This window comes from Dryobates pubescens, chromosome 29, assembly GCF_014839835.1.
Source record: "Dryobates pubescens isolate bDryPub1 chromosome 29, bDryPub1.pri, whole genome shotgun sequence".
NCBI lineage: Eukaryota > Metazoa > Chordata > Aves > Piciformes > Picidae > Dryobates > Dryobates pubescens.
Window position 1 is genome coordinate 4,043,253 of NC_071640.1, and position 12,378 is coordinate 4,055,630.

Genomic DNA, 12,378 nt, shown 5'->3' on the forward strand with positions numbered 1-12,378 from the left:
GCGAGTGCTGGGGGGGGGGAAGGGGCTGTGACAAAGAACCCGTGTGGGGGGCACGGCACAGCCAGGAGGGGGCTTGCCCGGCCCCTGAGGAGATGCTGGCTTGAGGAGCCGCTGATTTATCAAGGAGACATAAATAAAGATTACTGTGAAGTCGGAGATGGATGCGTTAGCACGTGTGGCTGTGAGGGTTCCGGGGGTACTGTCAGTGCTGGTGCAGGTACGGGAGCAGCGAGGGGCTCCTCCGGGCTCTCCCGTCAGCTCCAGGCTGGGGAAAGGGGCAATACAGATACCTCTGCTGCTCGCTGGCAGGTGTTTGCAGCCCCAGAATGGACCCCCCTCAATGACATCCCTGGTTCTCAAGTATATTTAAGAAGGACATTGAGACTCCTGAGCATGTCCAGGGAAGGGCAGCGAGGCTGGAGAGGGGTCTGGAGCACAGCCCTGGGAGGAGAGGCTGAGGGAGCTGGGGTTGCTTAGCCTGGAGAAGAGGAGGCTCAGGGGAGACCTCATTGCTCTCTACAACTACCTGAAGGGAGGTTGCGGCCAGATGGGGGTTGGTCTCTTCTCCCAGGCAACCAGCACCAGAACAAGAGGACACAGCCTCAAGCTGTGCCAGGGGAAGTTTAGGCTCGAGGTGAGGAGAAAGTTCTTCCCAGAAAGAGTAATTTGCCATTGGAATGTGCTGCCCAGGGAGGTGGTGGAGTCACTGTCCCTGGAGGTGATCAAACAAGGATTGCACATGGCACTTGAAGCCATGGTTTAGTTAGTCATGGGGTGTTAGGTAATAGGTTGGACTTGATGGTGCCTCAGGTATTTTCTAACCTGGTTGATTCTATGATTCTCATTGTCACTTCTGTCACGAATTTTGCCTGAAAAGCCAGTGCAGTAACCTCCCACTGATGGCTGGGAGACCTGGCCGTGCCTGCAGCAGATCATGCCTTTGCTATGTACCACTTTGAGGTCCTGCAGAAACCTCTGTCCATTTGCTAGGGACATCTCAAGGGCTCTTCCAAAACCAGCTGCTGCTTTTTACACAGAGCAGGGTTAGGAGCATCATTGTGGTTAATTTTTTTAATGCTTAGGAAACAAACAGTTTTTTGTGAGGAGAAATAAAACATCTCAATTATTCTTACCTGGAGCTGCCAGGCTTGTTACGAAGGGTGTCACAAAGCCCTTCTTGGAGACTTGCCAATGGTGAATGTAGGCAGAGTTCACAAAAAGAAGTGACTGTATTGGGGAGCTCATTTCTTGAGCTTCCTTTAGGGTCTTACCTAATGCAAAGCTTGAAATCATAAGCACAAGCCAAGAGCTGGGGAATTAAAATAGTGAAGTGATTATTAGCTTAAAGAAGTGAAGACAGTTATTTCCTCTGTAAAGAAGGGCTGTGTGGTGGACATCAGGCTGTGATTGAAGATGCAGGGTTGGCCCTGCCACAGGACTTTGGGGCTGTCATTTCTTCTTTCACAACTGAAGCTGAAACAATTTCCTCTGGCTGCATTTTCATGGTGGCATCACTTCTCCCAAGGAGTGTGGAGCGGGTAGCATAACTGTGCTCTCCTGTCACCTGGGTTTCCCTTGGTACAACACTGAGAATAAGAGAGAATCTCAGCTCCTAAAGGGAAATTAAATCAGACAACAAAAAATGTACTCAGTACCCTTGTGGGTTTTATTCCCTTAATCTGAGTGAAAAAAATCTACCCTTTTTTTTCGTTTACAGCTTCATGAAGGTCGAGAAATTCGCTTCAAGGCTCAGATAAACAATTACAACCCAAAACTCTGGTTTAAAATTTTATGCCAGCAATTTTCACAGCTGTGCTCACACTGTTCCAACATCAACCTAATTGAAAACTGCCATTATGACTCTTAGTTTGCCCCTTGCCAGAGTCATAATCGGTTGGGCACAGTTTTCTTGCAGAAGGGAAATCTGTGTTGGTGATGCCAGCATATTGGATAGGGATTGAAAAAAATCCAGCTGCTGAATGTGTCATTGGACTATTTAGAAACTGCTGTATTTCAGCTAAATGAAAAGGTATTTGCTAGCCTCTCCATAATGCTTTTTATCCATAATGCTGGGCAGTCGTTGGGGTTAATGGGAGGAAGAGAGAGTTGTGTAGATCTCCCCTCCAGTACCTTTCATTGGAATGAAAAATATTGACAAGAAATCAAGCACTGTTGGTCTCTCTCTCTCCCTGTGTTACATTTTTCTTCTAAAGTCTGGTAAAATACCACTCAGAATCAGGTTGGTTGGTCTTGGTTCCCAGATTAAGGAATTAAAGATCGACTAAACTCTTCTCAAGTATTTAAGAAATGAACCATCTGTATAAGAATCTAGGACAGATTACACTTAACCTTATTCTGAAGCAAGAGATTAAGATGAGAACAGCTACTGTAATTAAGATGCTGCAGATGCTGTCCACTAAGTATTCAGTAAAGGAGATCCTGGAGCCTTGTACTGCAAGAGAGTGAAAAATACCACAGGGTCTTTTCTGAAAAACCCTCAGTATTTTGTCTGCAAAAATCATCTCCCTCCAATAACTCTTGACTGAGCTTGGTATCTTTGTCAGGCAGTGCTGTGCTGACGATTCACTGCTGGGCTTCACCACTGAAGTCTTTGAAACAAAGCCAGGTGCCTGTCAGAATGTTGTTCTCTTGCTCAACCACTGCAAAAGCTTCTGGAAAGGGGCTTTCATCCTTTTGTATCAGGTCAGAGGAAATGGGGCTTTACAGCCTAGCTTTATTTGGAGGTCCCAGCTATAACAGATATTTCTCTGACCTTTTATTTAGGCAAAATTTACTGTTTATAAAGAGGGTTGTGATTCAGACAGGAGTAAGGACCCCTGGGAGATGAGGAAGATGAGTTGAAGGTTGGGTTGGGGTTTTTTGTTTTTCAGGTTTGAAAGGTTAATGCAATAAAAGGGGTGTCCTGAAACCTTTCTTGAAAGTAAAGTCACTAATCAAGTGACAGCATGAAATATTGCATGCCATGTCTAGAATGTGTCTATCTTGTAGTTTGCTGGACAAAAGGGATTCCTTGCTGATGCCTGCAAGAAGTCCAAGCTCTTCCTGAATGTAGAGAGCTACATGGAACACCTCAAACTGGGAGTACATAGGTATTGCTGATTCAGGGATTTTTCATGGGTGCACATGAAAGCCATTCTCTATGTGACTTTTGTATCTGGTGGCTAAGGAAAGATTTTTGGCTATTATGACTCTTGGGCATAAGGTGAAATACCAGAGCAACAATTTAACTGGCCTCAGGAGGACCACAGCAGAAACCTGGTTCCCATTGGGAAGCCCAGGCCTGGAAGTGAGCACTCATCAGTGTAAACTGTGTCATATTGCATCAGTCTGGTGTTTAATGAGGTGTTTATTACACAGCAATAAGAGACAAGTACATCCCTAACAGTCTGCAGGCAACTCGGGCTCCTCAGTAAGGCAGGAAGTAGAAATAAACCCAAACTGCATTTTTAAAGCGTGTTTAGCAGCATTGGTGCAGAGACACAACTATTAGGAGTTAGAATTTGCTTTCACTTCCCAAGTGGGAGGTTTTCATTCAAAAAGAGAAAAGATGGTGAAGTGATCCCTGAAGGAACTGATGTTATTTATCATCAGGTGAGTGAAATTGAGAGACATCCGTTGCGCACTAGTGACATCAACCTGGGAGAATGCCCACAGGCTCCTGTCCAGGGGAAATTGTCTGGGATTTATCAAGTGAAGTTATGTACTTAAGCATCGCTTGTCCTGCTAGCAGGAGGGCCTTTCCTGCTCCTCTTCCTTTTCCAGTTGACTTGATCTACTCAGATATTGTCAAGGAGCAAGTATTTTCCTAGTCCTTTCCTGGTTCAACAGCAACCGTTGCCCTCTAGGCCAAATCATCTTCCTGGAGCAGAGACGATCCACCCCCTCAGCTGCTTCTAGAAGCACCTGCTGTGATCTTTGTGTTTGTGTGGTGCTTTCCACACACTGGTAATTCTGCAAACGCTGCTCCCTGGTGAAAACCAGGTGCCTCTCAAATGAGGTGGAGTAGCTGCTCTACCAGCGCATGGAACTAGGGAGTAGTTCTTCCAGCTGCCTTTAAACCAAGCACAGAGCTTCTGCGGTCCTGCCTGTGCTTCGTGGGTGTTTGCCCAGCCAGTCCTTGGTCCACACTGTGACAGGCAGACCTGTGCTCTTCTGCTATGTTATTCCAAAAGCTCCACCTGAAAGGAGGGGAAACATCTTCAGAATATTATCTGCACTTAATAGAAGCAACACATTTGAAAATGCTCCAGAAATGAGTTGTGCATTATTTAAAAAGGGAAGAGCATTACCACCTTCCTCAGATCTCACTCTTCTTGCCTATCAAATATTATTTTTTTTTTCCCCCCCTGGGCTGGCAGGGAGTTGCTTAAAATGAAAAATTGATCACAGTGAACAGCTGAAAACTGGTTTGCATAAGTCACAGTTATTATTCAGATATTACAATGCAAGGCAGTGAGACCCCTGAATACTTGCATGGAAGCATTTAAATATAAAAGCTCAGTACTACCAACCCCAAACAATCCCTGCAGCCTGCCAACAAACGAGAATCTTACTGGAATACACATAAATCATCTTGTTTCTGACAAATCCTGAAGAAGCAGGGGGAGGGGGAACAGAATCCCTTGCTAATTCCCCCAAGCTGCTGTTTATTGAAATTAGGCAGCAAGGATAAACTATAGCTGGATCAATAATTATCTGTCTAATATAATCAAGTGCCTCCTATGAGAGTCTGCCGTTAAGCACAACTTCCTGCCAAACCTCCTGGACAATGTTTCATGCAATGAACTCTCTGATGATTCAAATGACAGGAATACAAACTAAGAAGTGTCTCACTGGATCCCTGCCTTCCTGGAGAGGGGAGCTCCCTTAAGCTGTTGACCGCTTGCTTTGTGCTGCTTCTTCAGTGGCTCTTGCTCATCGTTTGCACGGTGACTGCGTGGCACTGGGTGGCATTGAGGAAGAGTCAGGCAAAGTCTGAACTCACAGGCTATGGATCACCTTGGTCCTGCAACAGGCTTGCAGTTGGGGTGGGCAATCCCTTCTCATAACACAAAAGGCACGTTTTTTTGTGGTTGGTTTTTTTTTTGCATTACAATCCTTCTGTCCATTTCTGCTCAAAGTCTATGGTTCTCCTGCCACCAGCTACCTTGTATGCTCACTCAGAAGGTAGTTTTGGAGGCCTTGAGTGACTGGGGACTCTGACAGAGAGCGACTTCATCTGCAGAGATGAGGATAGAACCAGGCAGTACAGCCACAAATCCCAAAGCACAGCACAGCTAACCAGCACTCCCATCAAAACAAATGAACCGTGAAATAGAAATGAGGAAGAAACATTTCCTACAGCAAGAAAATGAAAGGCAGAATCCATTTGGCCATATTCTGCCCCCAAAGCTGTCACTTGAAACAACTGTATTTGGAGTTGCTAGGAGTGCAGGGAAGCCTGTGATTAGATAGCTGTACAGACAGGGCTAATTGAAACTCTCCCTGATGAGGCTGAAAGCAGAAAAGTGTTCAGTTTTCTCCTTCTCTAAAATGCTTTTAACATTGATCAAGAAGTTCCTTGTATTTCTTTTTTATTCCTTCTGATTTTTAGGCTTCCTACTCAAAGTTCCACATCCCAGAGTTATTTTCACAGGCAGCCCCGTTAAACTCTGAATTAGGCATTTACCAGCAACTTTCTTCTGTTTCCACAGTTCAGTTGCAGAATATTAAAGGCTTGTAGGTGTTACTGATAGTCATATATCGCAGCAATAATGTGTCCTGCTGCGCTGAACATCACTGCAGAATTCATCAGCTCCATGAAAAATAGTTCCAGGTGCACGAGTGTGTAAGTTCACTGCAGTGCTTGTGCCTGGGCTGTGCCAAAGCTGCTGATGGCAATAGACATAGATCACTCCCTGACACTGCTGAATGCTTCCCCACATGCATATGGAAATGTCCCTTTGAAATGGAATTCACCATTTTGGGCCCTCCCCATCACCCCCATAGCTATATGTGTTCTTGGAACCACTTAATGTATGTTCTTCCGGTAGGCACAGCCTTGTCTTTAATATCTTGTCGCCCTGTCCTTGGCACTGGTGAAACTGCACCTCAAGTAGTGGGTTCAGTTTTGGGCCCCTCACTGCAGGAAAGACATTGCATTGCTGGAGCTTGTCCAGAGAAGGGCAACAAAGCTGGTGATAGGTCTAGAGAACAAGTGTAATGAGCTGCTGAGGCAACTAGGATTGTTTAGTGTGGAGAACAGGAGGCTGAGGGGAGACCTCATTGCTCTCTGCAAGTCCCTTGAGACCAGCAGGCAAGGGCAGCTTTGTCCTCTTTGGAGGCTTCTGTAGCCTTTCCTTCCTGAGTAGGTACTGAATAAACCAAATATTCTTGGCTGCAGGGGCTGGTTCTACTGGGAGCTGCAGTCTTAGGAGGATTTCAAGAAGGGTATTTCTTTTGAAGGAGCACAAATGGGTACCCTGGATATTGCTGGCAGATATGTTAGTTTATAGAAACAGCCTACAGACACTCTGAGCTACAGTTGCCTCTAAAGGAAGAATTACTACTGAATAAAAACTTGCATTCAGGAAAAAAGCTCTTTAAAATCTGTCAAGAATAGGAGACTTTAATACCTGAGCAGATAAAATCAGCTAGCAGCTAGTGAAATCTGCCTTCAGGAATTACCTACCAAATGAGTGTGAGAAATATTTAAGATTCTGATGCTCTAGGACTACCTTCTGATCTGATTTTACACTTAGCTGAATAAGCTGAGCTGCTTTGAATGTAGCCAGGTGTAATTCAGATCATGGTTTGTGCCCCAACCCCTTCCATAAAAGGGTGAGGGACAAACCTGTGAGGGACAGGACAACCACAGCTGTCTGAATGAATTCACATGGGATGTGTGGATATCACCTGTGCTTTGCAAGCTTTTCTTTCATCTTTTAGCTTTAGTTATGAAAAGCTCTGGCAATAAAGAGCTAATCAGCTTTTGGTAGGTGTCTATGATTAAAAAGAAATTAAATTGCTCTTTATTTGAGAGGGAGAACAATAAACTTAGATCTCTCCAATGAAAACAGCAGTTTGCCTGTATAGATTTTTCCATGGGGAAATAGCCTCAGAACTGTTTGTAGTACTTAGACCTGGTGATTTGTGGTTCTGCTCTTCTGAAAGCTCTTATGCTCAAAGTGCTTTACACAGCCAGAGGTCAATTCTGGCTGACTTCTAAGAATATAAGTCAGCAGCAGTAATATTTAATCTGAGAAAGATTTGACCTCTGGACTGTATTTACTGCTAAGCAGAGGGCATCTTCAGCTGTACCTCAGAGTAAGAATGTGCAAATAATAAGATATGTTAAATTTAAGCCTGACAGTTTTTCACTGCCATGTCTCTCTACTGGCTTCTACTGAAAAAACTCTGCAAACAGAAGTCCTCTTAATAACAAAATAACTGAGCTCAATAAGAATATGTGTAAAGTCAAACATGCACACATGTATTTAGAGGGTTGGAGCCCTCCACAAACACCCTACTCAGTGCATGCAGTACTTGAAGCCATGAATAAAAGATCTCCATTTGGCTCAGTGGTCTCTCCAGGGTAGGTTCATTTCTACTTACTGATTATTACTCACCAAATGTACAGTCTATGGAAATCTAACTAATTTGTTGTTGTTTTCTGGTAGCTGCATCCTGCTGAGTTATTGATTGTCTGGACTGAAGGTATGCATGTTATTATAATAGGCTCGTGAGCTGTTAGCACAGCACTGAGTCAATATTTCTCTGGAGCAGAAACCTACTGCCAAGGAATTTCCAGGCATTGGGAGGCTGTAGCTGTTCCTCTATAAATTTTATTCTTAGGACTTTGTACTCAGAGAAAACTCTTCCAGTTGTTGCCAGAACAACATTTCTCATTATTAGCAGCAGAAGTGGGAAGCTGATGAAGAAAATGAGAGCAAGAGAGAGCTAGCAGTTTCCCACAGAAGTGGGGTAGGGCTAGGACTAGGGGGAATGGAGCAAAACTAGAAGTGGGTAGATTCAGATTGGATATTAGGAAGAAGTTCTTCACCACAAGGGTGAAGGAACAGGTTGCCCAGGGAGGTGGTGGAAGCCTCTTCCCTGGAAGTTTTTAAGGCCAGGCTGGATGTGGCTCTGAGCAACTTGATGTAGTGTGAGGTGTCCCTGCCCATGGCAGGGGGTTGGAACTAGATAATCCTTGAGGTCTCTTCCAACCCTGACAGTTCCAAATGCTAGTCCTGCTTCACAGGATCACAGGCAGAATTTTTCTCACTGAGTAAGGACTGAGTAAGGAGCCTGAGCAACCCTTCTGCACTATCTTCTTAATTATTAGTGAGGTACACAGGCAACCCAGAAACATGTAGAAAAGGAGCATGTGTATTACCTTTCCATGCATCAGTTGATTGCAGGGCTCTGTGGGATGTTGGCTGGGGATTCTCTGACTCCTCACATCCAAACCCATGTTCATTTATGTGCTTGACTTGCCCCCTTTTTTTTTCGGTTGGCAGAGCTCTTCTTGCAGGGGATGTTACATCTCCCCTGGAACAAGTGACAACGAGTGGGGTGAGGGCTTTATAACCATAGGCAAGGATCAGGCTGTATTTGTCGGCACGGCTAATGCCTTGCCTGTTTCATCACCGATTCTCTCAGCTGAGCAACAAAGCCTGCAAGGAACCAACTTTAAAAGAGGGGAGAAAAAAAAACCCCAACAACCCACAACCTGCATGAAACTAAAGGAAATCAAAAGCAAATTATTTTCCAGATTATAGCCCTCCAGAGCTGCTGAGATACTGCCCATTTTTCACAGCAGACAAAAACATTTTCCTGGGGATCAATTTAGCTTCCAGAAGTCGGCTCCTTTCAACCCATAATCCATCATATTTCCCCATTTGCAATCTCTCTGTGTCTGAGTGTTTTAAGTTTCCTATGAATTATTTTATAAAGAGTATAAAGAGGCCTTTCTTCCTGCTGAAATGAGGGAGTTGCCTTTCTGCCCTATCAGGTCAGATACCATTAGACTGTTGTACAAGGGGGCCCTGCCATCCATACCTCCATATTGGCAACTACCTTAGTAGGCTCATCTGTCAAAGAGATCTAGTAATCAATCACTGCAGTGATCAATATGCAGCTTATGCATTCATCATTCCTTTGAGGAGACTATTAGGATGAAGTTGTCAGTGAAACAGGAACAAAGGGAGAAATATACTGAGATGGCTGAGGGGTGTGAATGTGTGCTGGGGCAAGAGAGAGCAGCTTGAAAAAGAGGAAACACAGCCCTACTGAAAAAGGGAGAGAATTTTGCACCTTGAGGGAAGGAGAAGTTTGTGACAGATTTATCTGCATGCCCAGGAAAGTGGTGCAGAAGGTGACTCATCTTTCAAGTGGCAGAGTGGTGTAAAAATTTCCAGATCTCTTGATTGGTGTGTCACTATGATTTGTGGGCTGCTCTGCCAAGGTAAAATGGGTACCACAAGAAGCTGGGCACAAGCAAGCCAAGGAGGAAGGTGCAGGAAAGCTTGAGAATGAATCCATGAGATGCATGTTGAGGCAGGGAGAGGACTGTTTATTTATTGCTCTGAACCTGTGCCTTTATTCCATTTAATCTGAGCCCAGGAATTATTGCAAACGTTGACGATCACTTCTGCCTTGAAAAGAACACCAGGGTCCTTCCAGGTCTCAGCATCACAGACACTTGGAGACATTTCTGATGAGCATAAGCTCCCTGCCTGGGACACTCTGATCACAGACCCCAAAAAACACACATTAAATCTGCCTCTGAGACAGGACTACAGCTCTATGTTTGTCTTCTCTGTACCCTCTTTGAGCTCCATCTCCACAGGGGTAGGGCGTGTTTTGCATGCTGGTGACAGGTCTATGCATTGGTGGTGCTAGAGTCAACACTTTCTGCCTGTGTTCTCTGGGAGGTGGGTGGCCAATTCAGACTAGTTCCATGCCTTGGGAGTGGGAAAAAAAGGACACATCCCTGTGTTCCTGAGCGTGTCCCTCCTTAGTCCAGTGAAATGCTGGCCTCTCTGGGCAAGTACTCCAGCGTATTTCTCTTCTTCCACTGCTCCAGCCACATCCTTGCCTGATGTAACAGTTAGCTTGTCACTCTCCTGTCCTTGCTGGAGCAGTTTGGGGTCTTTGTCCTCCTGTCAGAGTGTCTCCCATTGAGGCAGTGGAGCCCAGCATGAGATGGAGGGAGAAGCCCTTCCTGGTGACTGGAAGGACAGAAGCTGTGTTTGTTGGTAGGCAGCTGCAGTTACCATTGTTGGTCTGGAGTCACCCAGACCATCATGGGTGGTAATAAGAGCTCTGGGTCAGGCAGACTGGTCTCCTGCACTCAAAGGAGTAGGGCTGGTACACAGGTCTCACAACAGGTCCAGTGGTATCAGAGGAAAGGGTTAATTCAGTTGGACCTTGGGAATTTGTAGGCTCACTTATGATTATTTCCTTATCCAACACCAGAGCCATTATTTAGTCACTGTAATAATTTACATTAATTGGATGTAATGCATAACAAATTTATGAGACTGTGGGGCTAGGCTCTGCTTTTGCACAAAACTCATCATTGTGATGTGCTGACCAAGCACAGTGGGCTCCCATCTGCCAGGCAAAGAAGAAGTGGTGCTGGCCCACCTTGGCCAGGGGCAGGAGGGACAGGAGACATGATGGGCCCTGGGCTGGTTTGCAAACATCTCTGTGTAGCAAGGTCATGGCCTCTGCATGGTCATCCCAGGACAAACACAGGCAAGGAATCCAGCCTTGGTATACATTTGGGTGTTGCTGTGGGGCTTTTGCCACCATTACCAGTTACAGATGTGTGTCTCCAGCAAACAGCAACAGTGTGTGAGAGCCCATAAGAAAGTACTAAGCAAACAAATGCAATAGATAAATGAGAGTGTGTATTCCCATGGCCTTCCACATGCCTGTGGAAGTCTTTTGATGAGCCCTGAAGCTCTGATGTCCTGCATAGCTGAGCAGCATCAGCTTCATCACATGGCAGATCAGGACTGAGTGGCCCATCTGAGGTCCTCGCAATGGAGTGAGCACAGCTGAAAAACATATAAGGCAATGTGCTGTAACACTGAGGTCCTGGTTTCTTGTTCTCTAAATGTTCAAGACAACTCCATACAGATAATTTCTAGATGCCAGTGTGGATGTTGTGAGGACTGCCAAGTGGTGTGCCTGATTTGGGGGATCTTATTGCCTTCCCAGGTCTCCACATCCCTTTGTCCTCCTACCTGTGCTGAGCTGCAGGCACAGCTTACACTGCTTGGAGAGAGGGAAACAGCTGTGTTTGCTGTAGGTTGTCTCCTGTCTGGTTGAAGATTGAACTGAAAGAAGAAAGCTGGAGGTTTCTTCAGCTGAGTGTCCAAGCTAAGCCAGGACTCTGTCAGCCTGATGCCTGCAGACAAGTGGTGACTGCAAGGCTCTGAGCAGGGGTCAGAGAGGACTCAGAAACAAAGAGAAAAGGGAAAAGCCTGTGATGTGATCCCTGGTACTAATTAGCTTGACCCCAGTGATTGTGTCTTAAAGCAACACTGGTGACCTCTGACCGTGAGGTTCTTCAACTGTGATCCAATAAAAGTTGCAGGAATGAATTTTGCTTTGCCTGTGGCCCCAGGGTATTTGTCTCTTAACTAATTTGTAAGAAACCTGGGAAAACATAGAATCCTCCCATTAACCTTCACATCCTTACTTTACAAGAGACAGTTTCCTTCTCAGACCTAAAGACCACTCATAAAAACATCAGTCACCTCTAACCTCACAGCTCAGCACCAAGACAGGCCTGGGATGCTCTGCTCTGAGGGCCATGTGGATGGGACAGGCTCCAGTCTGCTCACCCAGAGAAAACTCCTCCAGAGGCTCTAAACTAACTTTTAAAGGGCACAGCTGCTGGCAGAGCTGTATGCCTCTGCCCTGAAGTCCTGCATGCCCCAAGGGCCACAGCCTGCTTTCTTGGGTGCTTTCTTCCCCCATCTTGGGGTCTCCCTGCATGGGCTGTTGATCCCAAAGTTAAGTCACTGTACACTGGGACTAGCAGGAGCAGAAATGACTCTGTGGTCAGGTCTTTCTGGAGGAGCTGTAGCTGTCAGTATTGCTGTACCCTCCTGTAGTCTCCCCCAAGCAGTTTAAGGAGCTAAGTGATTGTTTTGCAACTTTATGCTAACTGTAAACCTAACTCTCATCTCTCCCTGACCTTCATGCACTGATTTCATGGGCTTGTTTTTGTACCTTGTGCTGGCTTCTCTGAAGCAGATGCTGAGTGAGGAGGAAGGAGCACCCAGTTTAGCAGCAACCATCCAGATCTTAAAAACTGGTGCAGGCAAATCCCTCATGTGTGAAACAGATTAGGGAAACAAC